Source organism: Amblyomma americanum, chromosome 2 (genome assembly GCF_052857255.1).
Source record: "Amblyomma americanum isolate KBUSLIRL-KWMA chromosome 2, ASM5285725v1, whole genome shotgun sequence".
In the NCBI taxonomy this organism is placed as follows: Eukaryota; Metazoa; Arthropoda; class Arachnida; order Ixodida; family Ixodidae; genus Amblyomma; species Amblyomma americanum.
In genome coordinates this window covers 217,138,759-217,146,974 of record NC_135498.1, presented here as the reverse complement: position 1 = coordinate 217,146,974, position 8,216 = coordinate 217,138,759, and the positions used below count along the sequence as shown (strand labels likewise).

The 8,216-nt window shown below is 44.5% G+C and overlaps 1 pseudogene; it reads right to left on the bottom strand.

Moving 5' to 3' along the window:
* Positions 1–3,253: 3,253 nt before the first annotated feature.
* LOC144120367 (uncharacterized) lies at positions 3,254–4,198 on the bottom strand (annotated as a pseudogene).
* Positions 4,199–8,216: the final 4,018 nt, after the last annotated feature.

The window sequence follows — 8,216 nt, the reverse complement described above, 5'->3', positions numbered from 1 at the left end:
GCTTCGTCTGGAAACAGGATCCCGCAGCGGCACACCGCTGCAAACAAATATCGTGCGTGTTTGCTCTGTGGTGTTTTGTTTTGCTCCTAAGTGAAGTTACGACGAGGAGAATTTGCCAAAGTCTGGTACCTACTGTGAGCGGCGGGTGTGTTTGTGTACTGTGCCCCTGCGTTTCTCGTCGGACGTGGCGAAGTGATGGAGCAAAACCATTCTCAGGATAAATGAGAAAAGCGTGCGCGGATGAAACCAACCTACAAGTTCCTCAACCGAAAAGATTTGCGGAAGCAACCTCCAACACAAAGATTTGTTGCTGCCAGCTCAGCGCGCAAACGTTCGATCGTTGGCAGCAGTATGACAAGATAGCCGAGCGTCTAGCAGGGCGTCGTTCGAGTGTTGTGTAGCACCGTCGACTGATCACTTTCCACCAGTGCTAACAATCAGTGACTAACACGCGCTGCTTGAGCGAAGGTCATTGGATTATTAACGGCCAGGCGTGTGGGAGCAGTGTTTGTTTCCTTAATGTCAGCCTTAGTACTAATATAAAATTATGACCGATACACTGGTACCTTTACAAGGGAGCTTGGCATGAATTCGCGTCTCTGTATGGCTTAGAATTCTTTGCTCACTGCACGTGCCAGCTGTAGAATGCCTGCTGTGACACAATCGCACATCAGTTGTGCTGCCAGCGCTTGACTTGCTTTCCCACAACACAGCTTTACGCTGCTTTTCGATTGTTATGATATATTGCTACTAAAAAAATTCCAAGACAGTGAAGGCAACAGAGCCAATATGTACATCAAATAAAAGTATGACAAAGTAGGCACAGCTGCTTGTGAACTGACTCCTAATACCTCTACTCGCGTCTGCGTTAAATGTGTGTGCATGCTTTCTTGCGTGTTTGTTTATTTGTTATTTTCCCCTTTTTGCATTTTAGATCTTAGTTTTCGCACTAGCGTTTGTGTGCATGTGTGTGAATATGTGAGTGCTTCTGTGCGTGTATGTGTTTATTATTCCTATTTCTGTCCTTTTATTTTTGTGTTTGTTCTTGTAAGCATGCTGCATCCACCTCTACCTTTACAATTTCATTAACTCGTCTCATTCAAAGCACAAAGTCCTGTGAATAGCAGCGCTGGCCTCTTCGGTGTCATTAAATCCTTATACTCTTGTCTACCTTGCCTCCTCAGTCTGCCATCTTGCTGTGTTTTCTCCTACTATTCTGACCTTGCTTCTTGTGCTGTTGTCGCAACGTGATTAACCAACTTGCAGTAAAGAAACTTCTCTCAGCTGTGACAACAGAAACATTGACAGATACAAAATAAAAGCATCACGTGGCTTGCGCAATAACTTTGTCTTTTACCCCTGTGAATGTGTTTATGCATCAGTGCATACGGCAGCTCGCCAGGAGTGCACATGAAAGGGTGCCATATTGTGCAACAGCATCTTGAGATGTTGTTGCATTCAGTCTTAATAAATAGATGGTTTCGCTGCCCGTCACATGTGGGGGTACACATAACATTGTGCAGTGGATTATCATTTCCTGTCTTGACGCTTTCATCATTACAAATGCAGTTTTCTAGTGAATGGAGTCCAGCAAAGCAGTGCCGTAAGAGCTTTTGCACCTTTCACCATTTATTACCTCACCAATATCACTGTCTGAATCTAGCCGTCATTTTGCCTACGGCTTGTATTGAACAAAGTGACTCACTAAAACACATTCAACCTTGCTGAGCATTTTTCCGGTACCTAAATATGACAAAAAAATGTTAGCAAAGTTATTCACGTTAATAATTGTGCTTGCATTCGCGTTAGTGCCAAAGTCCGATAAATAAATTAAAAATTGGCTATAACAAGGCTGCGATTTTCAGTGCATACTGCTAACAGAGCCATAAAGCGTGCTCTGACTACTGTTATTTCAACATGGGGCCCGTCAAACTCGACGATGGCTGCCTGAATGAGCATTTTGGGCCTCAATAAGCTAATGATGTTTTATATTTATTCTCTTATTCTCATTACTTGTGTGAGCCAGATAACCAAAACAACAATGCAACCACATGAATGTGCTTTGGCGTGCAAGCTGCTAACAGTGGCTGTCAGTTTCGTGTTGATTACTGGTATCGCAGCAGCACTGGCTATGACATAGCTGCGATTTCCAGTGCAGACTGCTAACAGAGCTATAAAGCGTGCCTTGAATACTGTTATTTCAACATGGGGCCCGTCAAACTCGATGGTGGCTGCCTGAATGAGCATTTTGAGCCCACCAAAGATAATCAGAGTTAACAGTTGTGTTTCAATTCAGATATACCAGCATTTAAACTATGTTTCTGTGCCCCTTTTTAAATCGAGCACAATGTGTGCAGGACGTTGCTTATCAGAATTGAGCTTCTATTATAAGGAATACGCTATAAATGGAACTGCTTAATTATTTCAGAGGTCACGGAATGGATGGCTGTCTGTTGCGAACCAACCAGAAAAATTTTGGTAGCCCTAATAAAGGCTGTTCTTTCGTTAAAAGAAGCCGCTATGCTTCGTCGAGTGGCTCAATGCCAGACAGCTCGCAGTCGGAGTCGGTTTCTTCAGTGTCATCTTCACCCAGCTGGATGATGATGGGTTGAATGTACTCACTCGCAGACGTGTCTAGTCTGAACTTTGCCTCCAAGTCCATCACGTGCCGAATGCTCTTCGCCCAGTCTTCCGCCGCTACGTGCTTGATTTTCTCCCTCAAGATGGCGTCGACCGTGGACAGCTTGAAGTTTCTGTTGTCCGCAGCGATGCCATTTTTGACCTTGGCCCACACAAGCTCAATGGGATTAAATTCGCAGTGGTATGGCGGGAGCCTGAGTACAATGCAACAGGCGCTTACAGCTGCATTGTCTACGATGTAGCTCAGACAGCGTGACTTTACAGATGCCACCAGCGCAAGCAGCTGCTTCTTTATCATCCTTTCAGCGTAGGTGATGTTCTTGTTAGTGAGCCACTCCTGTATCTTCTTTCTTCCAGGCCGTCGTTGGCAATTTCTCTTCTCGCTGGCTATGGTAAGGTGCATTGTCTAAAACAATGACGCTACCAGCTGGCAACTTCTGCAGAACGCCATTAAACCAGCCCTCAAAGCGATTGCCGTCCATTTCGTCGTGGTAGTCGCCTGTCTTTTGGCCTCGGAATACATCCAAGCAGCCGTCGACGAAGCCATCCTTGCTGCCGATGTGCGAGACGATCAGGCGCTGACCTTTCCCAGAAGGTTGTTTTAGACCCGTCGTTAGGCCATTTGCTCGAGCGAACAGGCGTCCGCGCTTCTGCACCACGGTGTCTGCCCACACGATCGACCGAGTGTGTCCCGCCGTCACCCATGTCTCGTCCAGGCAGATCTTTCGGCCTTCCACTCAGTAGCGCTCCACGTCACGGAGGTAGCGATTCCGCCAATCGGTGATGTCATCCCGGTCGATAAGCAGCGAGTTGCGGCTTCTCTTTTCGTGCTTGAAGCCGATCTCGGCAAGCCAGCGACGCACGGTACACCGCCTTAGTGATGGGAGTTCCATACGCTCCGAGAACTCGGTAGTGATCTTCTCGACCGTCGGTATCTCTCTGCGGCGAAAGAAATCGTGCACACATGAACTCAGCGCGCACAACGTGAAGCTGTCAAACTTCGCGCTGCGTCTTCTCTTCTCCGCATTGCGTAGTTGCTTTCGCGACGGCGTCGTCAGTTTTCCACCCCAAAAATGCGAAGCTTTAACTTCCTACCTCACCCTGAACACAGTCCTTTCGCTGACACCGAGCATGTCAGCGACAAACTTGCTCGTCTCCTCTACTCTGCGTTCAGGCTCCCTGTTACGCCAAAACGTGTAGCAGTGGAAGATCATGTTGCGTGAATCGCTGTTCAGGATGCGGCCGCTCTTGCTCTTGCCGAGGTTTCGGTTTCGGTTTATGAGGGTTTAACGTCCCAAAGCGACTCAGGCTATGAGGGACGCCGTAGTGAAGGGCTCCGGAAATTTCGACCACCTGGGGTTCTTTTACGTGCACTGACATCGCACAGTACACGGGCCTCTAGAATTTCGCCTCCATCGAAATTCGACCGCCGCAGCCAGGATCGAACCCGCGTCTTTCTGCTCTTGCCGACGCTCCTTGTTGGTGTGATCATCGATGCGACACAAGGCTCGTTCGGCAACAAAGGCTCGCGTTCCAATGTCACCTCGCTCGGCTCCATGGCGGAAAAGAGGTACGCAATGCCGTGCGCGAACGTGCGTGTACTCACGAGATTGTAGGTTCGCAACCGCAAAAAAAAAGAAACAAGTAGCAATTGAGAAATAAGCCTCACACATTAAAAAAATAAGCTTGTGAAAACACACAGAAAGTACATATGAATCCTATGCTATTGAGCCAGACTGTTTTGTAATTACGTGCCCGGTGCCGTCGATCTCACTCCGTAGCAGACGACGCACAGCGTTGTAGAAGGCACGGAGTTATTTTTCTCTCGCGATCCGGCTTGTGCTGAAGCATTTGCATCATGATAGTTTTACTAAACCACTCATCAAGATACACAAATCATATTTATACTGAGAAATACGCGTTTTAGAAGCAGTCACAATTTTTTGAGCGAAACTATTTCTTTAGTCGCGGAGGCAATTGGCTGCTGAGCTTCGGTCATCTGGGCGGGGCCTCTCCTGTCTTCTGAAGTTGTGCCCGACTATAGGAGACATGGCATGGCACCTTGGAAACTGTTCATAGAACTGAAATGCGCACTGCACTGAATTTCGTTATAGTGAAGGGCATTTGCATTGGGTTTAATGGGGCTACGGTGAGGGTATTAAAAAAGTTCGTACAACTGAATACTTCGTTTAAATGAAGTTCGTTCAAGTGGTATTTTACTGTATATCCTGGCTGTCCCATTCAACAAAGCTAGTCGGTGTTTTGGTTTGGTTTTATGTGGTCCAAAAACCCAAGGTGACTCAGGCTATGAGAGGCGCCGTAGTGAAAGGTTGCGGAGTAATTTCGGCCACCTGTGGTTTCTTACCGTGCACTGACATCGCATAGAACACAGGCCTCTAGCATTTTGCTTCTATCAAAACGTGACAGGCTGGACCAGCATTAAACCTGCATCATCCAGGTTGTAGTAGTAGTAGAGTTTATTTGGGACCAAAAATATACAAAATTTGTCCTGGGTGAGAAGGCTAATGGCATTTTTGCCTGATGAGGCCATCCCACCCCTGACAGCAGTGGCAACACACAAAACAAAACAAATGGACAACCCTGAGGACTGTGTGCATGCTTCTGTATATGAAAAAAAAAGGTTTAAAGATTACCGAATACTATTTACACATACAACACACCCAAATAACATCCATGACACAAAAGTAATTCTTTGATTTATTATTCTATTAGGTGCATATGTGTTAGTGTTTTTTTTAGGTAGTGATGGGTAGATTGGTAATAATTCAAATATGGCTGGATATTGATTCAATAAATTTGCTATTTGCATTCATAATCTCACATCACCATAGTTGGTGCGAGATCGGGGCACCTGTATTTTATCTTCCCTAAGGAGATGCGTAGTGTTTCTTTTTGTATTGAACCTCAATATTTGAACGGTGTAGCATATACTGGTGCACGATTTCCAGAAATAACATATTTGAATAGCTTACTGATCTCTAGTATGTCATAGATCTTAAAGTATGGCAAGCAATTTTCTATTTTTGGAATTTTCGAATACCACATATTGAGCGCTTTTGCAGAGGGAGCAGCTAATCAAGGTTTCTTTGTGTTGTGTCTGACGATACCAGGAAGCAGTATGTTAAACGTGAGTGAAAGAGAGCATATTAAGTTTGTTGCTTCACTGGCAACCTGTTTAATATGCCAAAAACATGTGAAGTTCAATTCGGAGAGCTTCTGTGTGCGAATTCCAGAGAAACGTTCCATGAAAGATAACACCTAGAAAGCAAATCCTCTTAGACTGGTTGATAATGTTATTCCGGAACTTCAGTTTGAACTCACTATCTTTTTTTGCTACCTTTAGGCTTGAAAATCAGGTATTCCATCTTGTTTATGTTTAGGTCTAGCTTATTAAAGGTTAATCGAAAGTCTAAATAGTGAAGCCATTCATTTGCTTCCCTGTAAATGAAGCTTTCATTGCAACCTGAAAAAAAAATACATTAGTGTCATCTGCATGTAATACCATTTCAGAGCAGCCTGGGGTGTTTACAATATCACTCATATATATCAAGAATAATATGGGGCCTAGAATGGATCCCTATGGAACTCCGTATTTAATAGTGCCTCGATAGGATTTGGTGCTCTTTATTGTGGTGTATTGCTCCCTGCAAATTAAACAGCTTTCCATCAGGGCATGTGCTGTACCTTGGATTCCATAGAACGGTAGCTTTATTAATAATACATCATGATGGACAGAATCAAATGCTTTCCTGAAATCAAGAAATAAACCCGAAGTAAGCTGTCATTTCTTAATGTTGTCAAGAATTTTCTGTTTAATATAAAGTAAAGCAGTATCAGTTGCCTTATTCTTTCTGAATCCAAACTGCTTGTTTACTGTCAAGTTATGCAGAGTAAGGAATTCGACAATTCTTTTGTTCATTATGTGTTCAGCAACTTTTGAAAAGACTCAAAGCACTGACATTGGTCTATAGTTGTGCAAGTCTTCAAAAGCACCACCTTTATGAATAGCTGGAACACGTGCAAGCTTCATTTGGTTTGGAAATATTCCTACTTGAAGTATGCAGTTGCATATATGCGTAAGGATTGGGGTTATCAGTGCGGCTACAGCTTTCACGGGGGAAACTTTCACATCATCGTAGGCTGATGCACAGTTGTCCTTCAGCGTCATGATTATGTTGAGGACTTCTTCGGCGCAAGTTGGAGTGAGAAATATAGCTTGAGGACATTGAACATTCATGTATTGTTCACATGATAATGTACCATGAATATCATTTGAGGCACCAACTTCTACAAAGTGCATGTTGAAAAGGTTTGCAATGTTTTCGTCAGTTCCGCCCTGTGTAGGTAATGCACAGCGGTAATGTCATCTTGTGTAATAGCCTTAACTTGCAGCATTTCTACAATCTCATTTACTTTACTTAGCAAGTCTTCATCCTGGGTTTCAGTCAAAATATGAAGTTCTAGGGTTAGAAAGCGACTACGCCACTCCAAATCATCTAGGTCCTGCTTCAGCTGAGTTATATCACTACCCACATTGTTAGATTCCAGCCCTTCAACTCACTTCGTTAGTTTTGTAGTTTTTTCTTGAACAGTCAGGTGGTTCTGAAAGTCGTCAAACTTATCAGAGAGCAACTGCATTTGCATCTCAAATGCATAAAACTTTTTTGACACAGGCAAAAGAGCATCAAGCTTCGTTTCAGTCTACAGTAATCTGAGTATCACGTCGGAATCATGCTTTCTTTTTGGCTTCAGGCTTAGCATTGAAAGATTCTTCTGTTATTCCTGCGCATGCACCACGATGAAAATTAAATTTGCACTCTCAGCATGTTGCAAAGATGCTGTCAGTGAATGGAAGCCTGCAAGCACAACAACGAGCTATAGTACGCTCAGATCTTTTACAAAAAACCTATCCACTTAGGAGCAGCGACGACATAAAAGGAAAACAAAATCACATTCAGTGAGGCATAATTATGCACATCCCCAGGATTCTGGACCATGCGCCTCGAAAAACCGGTCGCGCCATCTCGCGACAGCCGGCAGCGCGGCCGGCGGCGCGTAACTCAAAGGCGACGAAAAATAAAAATTGATATTTCGTCGCGCATAACAGTTAGAAATTAGCTCTCTCGCCTAGATGTTAAATGCATCTTAAAGTTTCATTTAGTCGAGTTTCATCGATGTAGCTTACAGATTGCGTTTGCCATGAGCAATGATCTATGACAGCATGGAGCCTATGGCGAGGTCCTGAAAAATACCCCACTTGACTTCAATTTATCGCTCACTACAGCCCTATTTTAAAATATATCGACAAGCTCTAGCAGGTTCACGTAGGGTAATGTCCTACCTTTAAGGAAGTATAAGGTATTTTACATTTCAATGGCGTAAAAGTCTTCCTGCGCTATTTCACTATTGATCATGCATCATCAGCTTTTTCATGAAACGTGTGGCGCCCTCTCTCGGTGCGTTGGAAAGGCACACGTCCCTGCTCGCGGCCGGGCTCGAGTAGCGGAGGCGGCTCGATTCCGGCCGTGCCCTGCTACAGTGTCCCTGCTTTGGTA